Raw genomic sequence first — 13658 nt, forward strand, 5'->3', positions numbered from 1 at the left:
AATACAGCAACTTGTTTGTTCCCAGCAGGAATTATGGAGCAAAACTTGCAAAATCTGTAACTCGCTACAGTGGAGTGAAAGTGGGAGAATCCATTCGCTAAGCTTTGTAGCTCATACAGAACAGCATGTGCCTGAACACATGCACATAGGCTAGCAGAAAGATATCCGGATTTGTGAGCTTGAAGTCACTTCAAGTATGAGGCAACAGAAGGGCATGGTAGAGACCTAGTTCTCACTGAAATGGCAAACTTGTCTCTGGGCTGAACTACTTGAAATGGCAGGTAGGGGCTCAGGTGCTTAAATGCTCTTCAACACAAAAACAAACAAATCATTTTCATACAGAAAAGCTAAATTTCAGAGAGAAGGTGCTTCTCCCAGCCTTCTCCCTGGCCTTGTTGCTCTCTATGTGCAAGAATGTTTTTTTATAATCATACAGAGGAACATTCAGTCCGGTGAAATTCCAACTGCAATCTGAAATTATACACAGGTTTATCATTGTGAGAATAGGCCACAGAGAGTGATCAATTGTTTTAGGTTGGCTTCTGGTTCTTTCCTTTCAGAACTAGAAGATATTTTACAAATCTCTTCCCCCACCCACAAAGGAGGAACTGGGGGCTATTGTACTTTGTGCCTCAATGACCTATACAAATGAAAAGTCTGATAGAAAATATACTCTCTTGAACATCTTAACATTCATATATTTTAAAGCTAGTCTCTGAGATCTCACATTTGAAGGGAACAGATTAAGACAGTCTCCAAAACCAGATAAAGGCGTGAAAGGTTTCAAATGACTAGTGGAGAAGTGGCATTGGCTTGAATGTCTTCCTGGTGCTCTCCGAAGGTTGTTTGGTTGGTCCTAATAAAAATATTTCCCAACTGCAGATCTCAAAGAGTGCTGTACTGCTTGATACTTCCTGCCTTAAGGATACATGTGATTCTTTCTCACGTATATCTGTGGTTATTGCGAAGTATAAGTAGTGACTACAACAAATGTTCTTAAAACTCATTGTGATTGATTGGCTGCAATTTAGTCTAGCAGTGCCTTTGGGCATTACAGTGAATCTTGTGCCCCGTTACAAAAATTGCTTTCCACCACCCACCCCAAATATAAAATTATGTCTTTGCATGAGTCCTCACCACGTCACTGCCCAACAGAAAGACTTATTCCAAGACCCCAGTGCACAGATTTCCCATCTAAATGAAGCAGATGTTTTACTGGTTGGTCCCGTTTGTACGCTGAGCATTTCCTGACTCTTAGTGTTCATATAATGCACCGGTCTATGTCATCTTTATGAGAAGCAAGCTTTTAAGACCACAAAATGTGGTCAAGACGTAAAGAAATAACTTACATAGCAAGTATCACAACTTTTCACAAACTTGTAGCTACTGGAATTTAATTGAAAGCTTTTGATCTGTCATATAAAAAATTCAAAGCTGTCAAGCTTAAAAATTCTGATGGCTCCCATAACCTGGTTTCAGAGAGTCAAGCTGTCAGAATAGTTGAGTGTACAGGAAAGGTGTGCTGTGAATAAGCTAGGAGTTACTCAGTTTCAACATGTGCGCACTGTGTACTTTGTATTAATAGCAAGTGGAGATAAATTTGTGTTTGCAAACTCTTTCCTGAGAGATATCCATCTGTCTCCTCCTATACTAGCTTTTAAATTGGACTTAGAAATCTTTTAATTTTGATCTGCTTTTAGTTATGATGCTGGGCTTTGTGGCTTTAATTGTTCAACATCTCACTTTATCTGTCTTAAGTTGTTTTACCTGGTTTGTTACGCTAGCCAGAAGACTGCTTTAGACGGTGGTTTTCGTTTTGGATTTTTTTAATTCCTAAATGAAATCCACCATGGTGCTTGAGTTCATGGTGCCTTTTCTGTTGAGGTCCTTGCTTCTGACTGTGTTGGCCCAGCTCATTTCCTCCCTCTAGTGAAGAAGTAGGCACCTTGGTTACATATTGTTGAGCATATTTCTTTCACGTATGCAGAAAAGACAAAACAGAAAGGCAAGGACCTGTTGTTTACCCATGAGGTGATTTGTTCCTTTAGTCTCATACAGAGCAAAACCCCAGGTGGTCTTTAACAAGTATTCACTAGTTCAAACCACTTGCTGTTAACAGCCTTAAATGCAACAAAACTGTATTTAAACAAACAGGGGGGAATGGTTAAGTACTAGTGGGATTCCACACTAATCTTCTTGGTGCATTTGCAATCATATCTTTTGCTTTCAGAATATTGTTTCACTGCATGATAATAATCCTTCACAAATGAACCATTATAGCTAGAACGAAAAGTGCTTATGACAACACCTACCTCTTTGCTGTGACTCCTTGAGTTGCTTAATAGATATTATGACTTCACACCATGCACCTCCCATAACTCTGGTTCATTAGCATACTTGTTAAAGCAAATAAATTAGAATATCATGTGTGCTTTACCCATGTGTTTACCATGTCAAATTGTGCTATGATCAGTTATAATAGCAGTTCAACCTCTGCTCATATATCAGGGCTGTAATGAGTCAGTGCCTCTGGCTGTTAACCGAAAGGTTGCTGGTTCAAGCCAACCCAGGGAAGGCTGTGGGCAGGATTCCTGCATTGCAAGGGGTTGGACTAGATGCCTCTTGGGGTTCCTTCCAACTCTACAATTTTATAGTCCTTTGAATGAGTATGCTAAACATACAATGTAAAATTATGCATGCTGCCATAGATCATGGTCAGATCTCTTGTAGTCTCCCTCTGTCATTCTCTCACACATACGTATACCAATTTTTTAAGTAGTGAGTAATATTGTACACTTCATTCCTCATCCTGAATATGGATTTAAATGGAACTTCTACATAATTTGGGACATTGATGAATATGTGAGGGCTTCAGCAAATAAATGGTGCTTTCTATATGCAACAAGGACTTCTTTTCCCTGGAAAGATGCTGTGCAGCAGATAGGATGTAGAGTCTTCCATCTTCCACAGAGTGTATTCTCCGTTTCTGAAAGCTGAGCAGGTGTGCATGCAGAATTCTGTCGCATCACAAATACAGAGCACACTATAAGCACATCACTGCCTTATAGAATTTTGGGTCATGCCTGCCTAGTATGCTTAGAGTGTGTTCACATTATGCATCACCTTCTGGAACTTGCTACATATGGATTTCCTCTGTGATCACAAACATACTGAAGCTGTTGTTTATGTAAGAGTCTTCCTGGAGGGAGTTGCCATAATAAGAATTCACAGACACATATTTGTTAGTGGACCTCGTTCCCATCCAGTAGATCCCATAATGTCAGCATATAACATGGCTTTTAGGAATTAGAAACTGTTTTTAATATTATTGGTCATGAATTTCAACACCACAGTAAAAGAACAGTGCCATGAAGATGGAACATTGATCTAACAGTAGCTGTGATATCATGAGGATGAAGGCTGCTGATTCATTGGCTCTTTGGTATATGACCATACATACAAGCTGTGGTTGTTTTTCTGCTTTGATTGTTGTAGGTCTATTAGCTAAGTTTTAATTGATTATTGGCTGCTGTTTCAGATGGCAATTGTAAGTGTTGTGAGCTTTCTTGGCCACCAGTAATGGAAAGAACAGAGGAGAATATTTTAAATAAAGTTGCACAGGCCTGATAAGTTAGCCATGTGGGTTATCGTGAGGGGGGAAAGAAACAATTTAAAATTGCATTTATTAAATAACTTTGAAACCTGATGCCTAGGGCGATGCTGTAATATTGTAACCAATTAATTGGCTGAAAGCTTGGTTGCTGGAGGATGTTCCCAGATGTTAATTTGCCCAAATTTTAAACGTTTAAGAAATATTGCTTAGCCTGCAGGTGCCACTGAGTGAAGCTAAAATTACCCCCAGAGTCTTTTGCCATGCCTTTACCAGCCTGACATGCAGGATTTTAGTTTTTCCCCCACAGCCCTTCTCCCTGTGCCAGTGCAGGGAGCAGAGAGAGCGTCACCTGCATAATATCTGTGTGTCAGGCTGTTGTGCTGTCAAAGGCGGAAAGCCAGGGCCAGGACAAAGAAGAAATCAAAGGTGATAGCAGCCTAAGTGAAGCACGGCTGCCCCCTTTTAGCAAACACTGTGCTGCTGTTACCCACACTAGGTCCATTTTCTCTCGAAGTAACCTTGGCTGAAGTCACCCACTGAATCAATAAATATACTCCTCGAAGAAGTGAATTAACCAGTCAATCCAGGTTCCTGTTAGAAGGGAATTTGTCTCATGATGTACTGGCAGGTCAGATACCAATGGAGGCAGGCAAGCCAGTCCAGGGCTGGCATTTCCTTTTCTGAAGGCATATATGTGATTAATGGGGCGTTTCATTGCTGCAAGTGAACTGTGGCTGAATTGCCTGCACTGCTTCATCTCTGAATGGAGGGAGCAGGAGAATGCTTGGTGACTGATAGCTTTTGTTAGCACAGGCAGCCTGGGCTCTGGTATTACTCCTCCCCTTGCCTCTCCTTGAAGATGCATTCACAGAGAGTGACTGCTTCGCAATCGGTCCTCATGCTTGCCCTGCTATCAGGCAGCTCAGCTCACCTGACTCACTTCTGCACACTTTGGATTCTTTGGACTCAACTTCCCAAGAAGCTTCTGTCTGGTCCGAAGGAAGGAAGGAAGGAAGGAAGGAAGGAAGGAAGGAAGGAAGGAAGGAAGGAAGGAAGGAAGGAAGGAAGGAAGGATTCTGTACTTACAAGGGAAATTTGAGGCCAAAGTAGAAGTTATCCTGCCGCAAAAATGGCCCATCCTTTCCCCTCCATAATATCTCACAGAACTTATCCTGTCTCTTGAGATCAGGACATTTTTCACTTCTCTGTCCTTGTTCTGCATCACTAATGCAGCTGCTGTAGGGATGTGTATAGAAACTTGGAGAGGATTTTTTTTTTTTAATATTATCCTTCCTTCCTCACATTTGTGAGGAAAGTGCATCCATTTGCAGCTTAAAATAAGAAAGTTTTGATAGTCTAGTTTTAATATTTTAGTTTAAGTAATCCAGGATGCTTTAATGCAGACTGGATTCTCCTGATATTTCCCCTTTTCTCCCCTTAACGCAGGGGTCAGCAAACTTTTTCAGCAGGGGGCCGGTCCACTGTCCCTCAGACCTTGTGGGGGGCTGGACTATATTTTTTTGGGGGGGGGGAATACGAACGAATTCCTATGCCCCACAAATAACCCAGAGATGCATTTTAAATAAAAGGACACATTATACTCATGTAAAAACATGCTGATTCCCGGACCGTCCACGGGCTGGATTGAGAAGGTGATTGGGCCACATCCTGCCCCCGGGCCTTAGTTTGGGAACCCCTGCCTTAACGCAATCATCACACAGTCTTGTAAATGGTAAATATAACATTTACTCACTTAGAATACTTGTTGAAGAGTAACAGATACTGCAGCCTCGTTCATGCAGGCTTAAAATGATCATCAGGTTACAAAGAAATACTTTAATCTAGTTTAAAGTGGTGTCTGAGTAATGGAGCTTAGACATCCAGATGTTTTACATTGGTGAGATGAAGTGCAAAGAGGAAGTGCCCAGTCAGGTGAAGAGATTGTATGATTGCATGTATGTATGGAAATTAAACAAAGGGTCTGCTGGTTTCTCTTTAAGGTTTCCAGACTCAAAAGAGAGCAGGGCAATTAAAGGCACAGAAGTCCTGTCCACTATTGAGTCTGGCAACCCTATGTATGTATAGTCCCTCCCCCTAACAAGGCACTGTGGGAGTTTCTCTCTGAATCCTCTCTAGGAAATTCACAGCACTCTGAGCTTTGGCTCCTCTCATGTCCTATCCAGCAAACATACATTGCTGGTTTGACTGCATTGTAAATATCTCACAGCTACTGCTGATCTAAGCAAGGAATTGTGGACTCGGGGGGAATTCTACATATGCTGCTGAAAGGGAACATGGACCTCCAGTTACCATTTTCAATAGCACCATGGATTGGGGGTAACATTTGGTTTGGTCTTAATTCCATGCAGCTCAAAGAGCACATAAGCTTAGGTCTGCGGATCCATTCTAATCATTCTGATGGATTCTAATCAACCAAAACTTTAATCACCAATTATAATCCTGAATTGCTTGTTTCTCATTCCCTCTGTTTTTGGTTCAAGTCGTTATTTGCTTGCACAAATGTAGCCAATATGGAACCACACACACACACACACTCCACATAAATACTAAAAATCTGTAGGAAAGAACCATAATTGTGGAAAGGGGTAGGGGGAGTCAAAACAGTCCAATGATGACTCAGTGTGCATGGAGTCCACCTCCTCAACTCTGCAGACAGGGATTTGCCAGCTAACTGGCACAGGGCACATTTCTACCTGCATATTGCCAGGTCCAGCCCAATAAGTGATGTTCCTCTACTTATGCATCAGACTGTTGGTTTGTGGACTCGGATGACACAGTGCGGTTTCATAAGGCTTCATACACCTGAATCAGAGTCCCTCCCAATAACCTGGGGCTGCTGCTCCAGCTGCACCTTTTGCTTTCTTAGGGGGTGGATTCTGGTGGTCCCATATCAGAGGTGACCATCACAAGGCCATGCAGTCTGGAGAAGCTTGCTGCTGCAAGCGCCTTAAACAAAACATAACCTGCCGTCTCACCTATGCAGTTTATCTCTTCTTTCCTCCTCTTCTTTTTTAAAAAAGAAAGAAATCATTTCCTCTTTTAAGCAAAGGGATTATTTACTGCAAATCCGAAAGCAATAAATACACCATGACCAATTCCGCAAAGAGGCTCACAGCCAAAGGATCTCCCCTCCTCGTTATGTCGTTAGAGAACTGTAGCCGATTTAATTAAACGTGCTGACTGCTGATCCGCAGCAAGATCTGCGGCGCCTGGGGTAAAAACATCCCCTTGACATGCACGCGAAACAATGCCGCCAACCCTTTACATCCCCCCATCGACTGATGGGATTGATCGGGAGGGTCTCTCTCCAGACTCCCCTCCTCCTTTCCGCGCGGACACCCCCCTATCGAAGCGATGTAACCCCCCCCCCAAAGCAGCCCCCTTCCCTGGGAGAGGTTAATAAGCTCTTGTTCTACTGACAGAGCCTCTGATTGGGTTTAAAGTTCGAGTTTAGTAATCTCTTAAAGATCAGGGGCTCGGATAATAGCTCTCTTTGACTAGGTCCTTTTTATCATTTGGGGGCTGAGAGGATAGGGGGGCAACTTAGGAGGAGCCGGTGTGTGTATTTGTGTGTGTGTGCGTGTGTGTAAAAGAGGGGCTGCTCTGCAGATTTGGGTAAGAGCCCCCCATCACCCTCCGAGCAGAAGGGTCTACTTTGGTCCCCTGTGGAATCAAGCGGCAGAATTGGGACCACATCTTTCACTTACTGTCTGAGGGCATCCTGCAGAATTGCTTGATGCCAGGGTCCCAAAAAAGGAGCTTCCTTTAAGAGGCTGATGTTAGTTCAATGAAGTTTTCTGAAATCGTGGTGGCGCTGGGGTTCTGGAATAAGAATTCATTGTGTATCTTACGATGGATTGTTAAATCTATTGTTTTAACCATTCGCTTTGGTTGCATTATAATAAGCCTTTGGGGTTCAAAAGATAAAAGACGGGGGATAAATATCCAAATTTGCATAAAGTACATTTAAAAACTTTCTCATTCAAATGAAACAAGTACTGTACAGTGGTTTGCGGAAATGGGGTCAGATCTGTTGCCTGTTGCTGTTCAGTTCTGTGGGGATGTCCAGTCTTGATGAATAAACTCTTCCCCCTGGGATATCAGAGATATTAGAAGAACTCAGACATAGCAGGAGATGTGGGCTCGGGGTGGGACGCGCGATTAAGCCCACCTGTTTAGAGCGAAGACTCCGCGTTTCCTATTGGCTGCTTGTTCGAGGTTGGGATGAGATGGGGAGCTTTCATCAGATCATACGGACTAGTCCAGGCATAGGCAAACTTCGGTCCTCCAGATGTTTGGGACTACAATTCCCATCATCCCTGACCACTGTCCTGTTAGCTAGGGATGATGGGGACTGTAGTCCCAAACATCTGGAGGGCCGGAGGGTTTGCCTATGCCTGGACTAGTCACTTTGGGGAGATTTTGCCGGCTACTGTGTCCTGATCATAGCTGCCAAGTTATCCCTTTTTAAAGGGATTTTCCCTTATGCTGAATAGGCTTCCTCGCGAGAAAAGGGAAAACTTGGCAGCTATGGTCCTGATGGCTCAGTTCACCATTTGCTGGGTCGGTCGCTTGAACGAAAGAAGCATTTCTAGCGGGTGGGAGAATCCTTTCTTTGGTTACTGCTGCGACCTGATACCTGTGGCAGACTAATTCGTAAAGGGGGGGGGCGCATTGCTTGCGGTGAGGAATTTCTCCAAGAAGACATGTGTAGACTGGAAGATCTTTGGACATGCAGCATCACTGTCATTCGAAGCCAGCCTCCTTCAACCTGTTGCCCCTCAGCCCAGATGATCCGGACTCCAACTCCCATCAGCCCCAGCAAGCACGGCCAATGGTCAGAGATGTTACGGGAGTTGTGAGCAACATCCGGATAGCACCAGCTAGTGGGATGCTGTGCTAGGCAAACCAGATCACAGTCGTGGGAGCGGGGCGTGCTTCAGTCTTGGGAGCCAGCTAGGCACACATAAGTATACAGTATAGAAAGATGCCCAGACACACCTGCATGCACTTCTGCTTTGAACGCCCGCCCCTGAAGAACAGCCGGGGAAACGCATTGGCTGGCCCGGGGGGGGGCACTTGCTTTTGGCATAGGAATCCTGGGAGAGACTCCCTGGCGTTGGCAAAATCGAGCTACACGGACAAATGGTCTGATTGAGTTCTCCATGTTCCTTAGGAATCCTGCGTAACCTGGTGGATCGCAGTTTGAAGTACTTCGAGGGCGGGCAGGGGGCAGATGAATCAATCACAGCCCTGACTAAAGGGAGATCATTATTTTTCAAGTGTTCCCATCACTCGCCAGTCCTTACAAACAGCCTTAACCTGTAGGCCGACAGCATCAGCAGCACTCACGTGGCTGCGCAGCAAACGCTGAAGGCCTAGCAGGAGCTGCCTTGGCTTTGGGGCCCAGGGCGAATTGCAGGCCGAGCTTATAAACTTGCTTCACCACCGGGAGGGGACTTTCCCGCCCAAAAACTCGGGACGAGGAGGAGCTGCAGGACCACCATCATCCAGGCTTCAGAAGCTGGTGGGGTCCGATCCACCATGCACGTTTCTGCAGCAAAGAAAATAAAAGGGGGGAGAGCCACTTCTGTTTCCTACAATGGCTTTCTTCAAAGGAGTGCGCGTGGGATAGAACAGAAGAACTCTCGGGATCGGGAGCAAATGGAATGCGCGGGGGGGGGAGTTAGAAGCAACCCCCCATCGCCTTGCTTCCCTTGCTCCCCCCCAACCTGGCTCGAGTCTCGCGTACTGGCCATCTCTTGCCCCCTGGACTCTGGAGCGCGCCCCCGCCTGGCCGGGAGGGACGCTTTCCTTGGAGAAAGTCCCGAGGGAGGCTGGTTGACCTCGGATTGTAGGAGAAAAGATCCCTTTAAAAAAACTTTTTAAAAAAATATGTATTTATTGTTTGTTTGTTTGTTCATTCGTTTGTTTGTTTTTGCAACCAAGGCTGGTAAGGAGAGAGAGGGAGAGGGAGAGGGAGAGGGAGAGGGAGAGGGAGAGGGAGAGGGAGAGGGAGAGAGAGAGAGAGAGAGAGAGAGAGAGAGAGAGAGAGAAACGCTCCGGAATCGCCTTTTCAAAACTCCTGTGCAGAAGCCGCTGTGAGGTTCATTAATAGTATTAGAATTTAACACCCCCTCGCTCCCTCCCACCCCCTCCCTACACCCAACTGACGTCACGCACATAGCCAAGAGTTGGATTGCTGTGAAGGTGGTTGAAGGGGGGGGTGGAGAGATGGAGGAAGAGGAGGGACGGAGGCGAGAGGAGCCCCCTCCCCCTCCCCGCGGGCTGCCTGTCAGCGCTCCCGGGGGATATGATAGGCGCTTCAGGCTGGAGGCTCAAAGCACAAAGTCAGCCCGTGGGGTGAACTTCTGGAAACCTTTCACTTTTTTCTCTCTCCGCTCGGTGCCATTCACTTTCTGAGAACCAGACCCTGCCTCTTCTGACGTTGTCCCCCCCCCATCATTACCACCACCGCCACCCCCGGTTCCTTTTTATGATTTGCCCGCCTCTGATCTCTGCCTCGGCGCCCTGAGCCGCGCAGCACAGCTCCTGCGTCCTCATCTCGCCGTGCGGCTCTTAATGCCAAGCCCCACTTCTTCTCGCCTGCCCCACCGCACTGCCGCCGCCCCCTTCCTCAAACCCTCCGGAGGGACGACGACGACCAACTTCTCCTCCTCCTCCTCCTCCTTCTGAAAAGCCATCGGCATCTCCTTTCCCTTGGAAAAGAAGCAGCGAGCGATCGAGCAAAGCCAAACTCTTTCTACCCGCCCGCGCCCCGTCAGCTCCTCCCGCCAAAAAAAGAAAAGTTTATCTCTACCAGGCAGGACCGTCCTCTGAGGAAGCGGAGAAAGTGATTGCGGGAGGCGGGAGGCGGGGGAGGAGGAGATGCATCGCTTTCGCCGGCGGGAGGAACCCTGAGGCAGCTGCCCCGAGGGAGCCAAGCGCCGCGGCCGGAGGAGAAGCCGCAGCACCCGGTCACCGCCTCCGGAAAAGAAGCCCGAGCCGGAGCCGCCGCCCCGAGGGACTCCGCCATGAGCAAGCCGGCGGGATCCACAAGTGGGTAACGCGCAGCGGGGGGCGCCTGCGGGGGGGGGAGTGGTTTCGCAGCCCCTGGGCCAGGCTGGGTCCCTTTGAGGCGGCAGGGGAGGGGTGTCCTCTCGCTCCGATCTTCCGCAAAGCGCGCTTCCCGGGAGCAAACCCACGCGGAGGGGCTTTCCTCGCAAGGGAGTCTGCGGAGGATCGCGCTGCTTGGCTTTGGGATTTTGGAGGTTGCTTTTTTTTCCCGGATGGGGATTCGGGCCTGTAATGAACTTCAGATTTCCCTTTCTGATCGCGGGGAGAGGGGGGCAAGGATGGGGCGCTCGTAGGTCGCGATCAAGTCAAACAGTTGCGCACGCGGGTCGCTTTCCCACGGCGGAGATCGCGATGCCGATCGACCTGCGCAACTTCCTTCTGCTGCTCTTAATCCGTTTTAAAAAGAGAAGGGAGAGCAGCCCGAAACTTCAGAGTTGAATGCCAAGGAGGAGGAGGGAGGGAGCCGTTCTCTGGAAAGAGGATTTGACGGGAATACTTTGCACACCATTTCCAGCCTTACCGAATAATCCTGCGAAAGGGAGAAGCAGAAACAACTTAAAAGTCACATTTCCTTTAATCCTAAATCCGGGTACACCTCATAACGGAGGGATTTCTTTCTTTAAGTCTGATTGACCGCTTGGGCTAGGAGTTGGCTTCAGACTCCAGAAATCCAAGAAAGGACTTTGGGGGTGGGTGTCCCCCCCCCTCTCTTTTTTTGGTCGTAATATGCATAATAGGGTCAGTAACGTACACGATCTAGCTTGATGTAAGGCGACTGGTGGGCCAGGTCATTTTAGGGCGAGAGCGCGGGGCCACGGTGACATTTTTTTTTAGCAACATCAAAAATGCCTTTGGAAAAAGAGAAGCACGTGCGTGTAGAAATGCCCCCCCTCAAAAGGGCGCATTTGAGCTCACAAATCGTCTCCCTTTATTTCCTCTCCACCCTCTTCTTCCTCCTCTTCTAGAGCGTGTGTTGTTTGCTGTAACTGCAGACTAACTTTATTCCGAATTATCTGGCATCTCTCGATATTGACTCGCCTTCGAAACTTTTCCCCAGAGAGCAAAGTATATAAAAGAGGATATTATTCTCTCTCTCTCTCTCTCTCTCTCTCTCTCTCTCTCTCTGTGTGTGTGTGTGTGTGTGTGTGTACACCACCATTATCACGGCAAAAGGAGAAAGTAAAGTTTTTTTTCCTGTATTTGAGGATCACCAAAATATAGTTTGGGGCTGGGAGCGGGGAGGTTAGCGGGATGGATCTGATAGCAAAATCCCTTTGGGTCGATCTGAACAAATCTCTCCCCTCTGTTTTCCCGCAATCCTTGGAGGGGTCAGGGGACGGGACATCCGCGTTGCTTGTGGCAGGGGACATGCAGACTGTTATCTAAAGACAGGTGGAAATTATTCTCGGGCCAACTTTGTGAAATTATGGAGCCTGTGGATAATTTACTCAAGAGTAGTTCTGCTTTCAATGGAGCTTCCTCCAGGTCACCTTGCGTGGAACTGCCGCCTTACAGTTCGATTCTTTATATCTGTGACCTTAGAATTTAGTCGCCAGGATCCAGTGGGCGTGTGTTCAAAGTTGGTGCAGCTTTTTGCCGCAGTTCCCTGAGCTTGGCCTTGTTGTTCCACTAGTCCCTGGGGTTGAACCAAACTGCCTCGGGGAGATAGGACTCCCCAAGTGTCCCCGTTACCTCCCCTCCTTTGGTCTCTGTCGCCTCTTACACTGAGGGCCATCACAGGTTCTTTCGGATAACTTTATCCCTAAGGAGAAATAAAAAATTGTGGTGTAAACCGGGAAGGGGTGTGTGTGTGAGAGAGAAATGTGTTGGGACACTTTTTCTTTCTTTTCTTTTCTTTTCTTTTTTTTAACTAAATGCGATTTCTGTGACCTGGGAATGAGATCCCTAGAATGGGGTCGGGATGTTACTTGGAAGTAAGTTTCCTTCATTTCAAGGAGGGGAGACGGACTACTCCTGCCCCGTCTCCCGCGGCTGCAGCCCGCCCGGGATAGTTTAAAAACAAAATTAACTTGGCATAACGGAATAAACGCCGCTGGAAGATTAGCTCAGGGGGAACTCCGTCCCGGTCAGTTTCTGTTTGCTTGCATCTTAACTTGCCATTGATCCGCCTTAAGGCTCCAGAAATGATCCAAACGCAACGTTTTTGCAACTAGGAGAGTTTTATTACGTGGTCAGCGAGTTCTTTCCTCCAACCAAAAAACAAAAACGGACTCTGTTCACAATCCTAACTGATATCAATAAACAAAAAGCAAGCGCCATTGGTTTGAATGACATTGGGTTGCTCTCTGGCACGACAGCCTTGATTTTAGGTGATTGGTCTCAATCTGCGGTATGGGGGGATTCAAATGGATTAAAATAATAATAATCAACCAGAGACTTGAAGCTGCTCGGGTCTATTTGGATCGTCCCCTGTTTATGAGTTGGGGAACATTTTCTAATTCGGGGTATGCGCAAACTTGGTTATTTATTCTGCAGGATAGAAACTCTGGCTTCTCACGCCATTTCCCCCCTGGCGGACCCCTCCCCACTGATCCCTCTGGCCTTTACTCCCCCGCAGGATCTCGGCCCTGCCTTGAGGAGGACCGGGGTGATCTCCTGCGCCCCTTGGAGGGAGGGCGCCCCTCGCCAGGCCTTGGGGCAGCCCGTCTAGTCCCGAGCCGTGGCGCAGAAGTGGCCGCGTCTCCTCCAGCCTTTGGCGCTGGCTCCGCTTTCCCTTCCGCCAGGCTGGAGTGATGTCAGATGTGATCTCTCTGCTTGGGTGGTAACAAGACCCCGTCGAGGAGTCCTCGCAAAGCAGCCTAACTTCTTTCAACAGCCTCTGATGGTAATTACAGTAATCGAAGCTGCCATATATCTTTAAGCAATTACGAGGCGCGCACACACACAAAAAAGTGCCCCCGCCCCGGACGCCCCGTCGAGGGATGTT

This window comes from Zootoca vivipara, chromosome 3 (assembly GCF_963506605.1).
Source record: "Zootoca vivipara chromosome 3, rZooViv1.1, whole genome shotgun sequence".
Lineage (NCBI taxonomy): Eukaryota > Metazoa > Chordata > Lepidosauria > Squamata > Lacertidae > Zootoca > Zootoca vivipara.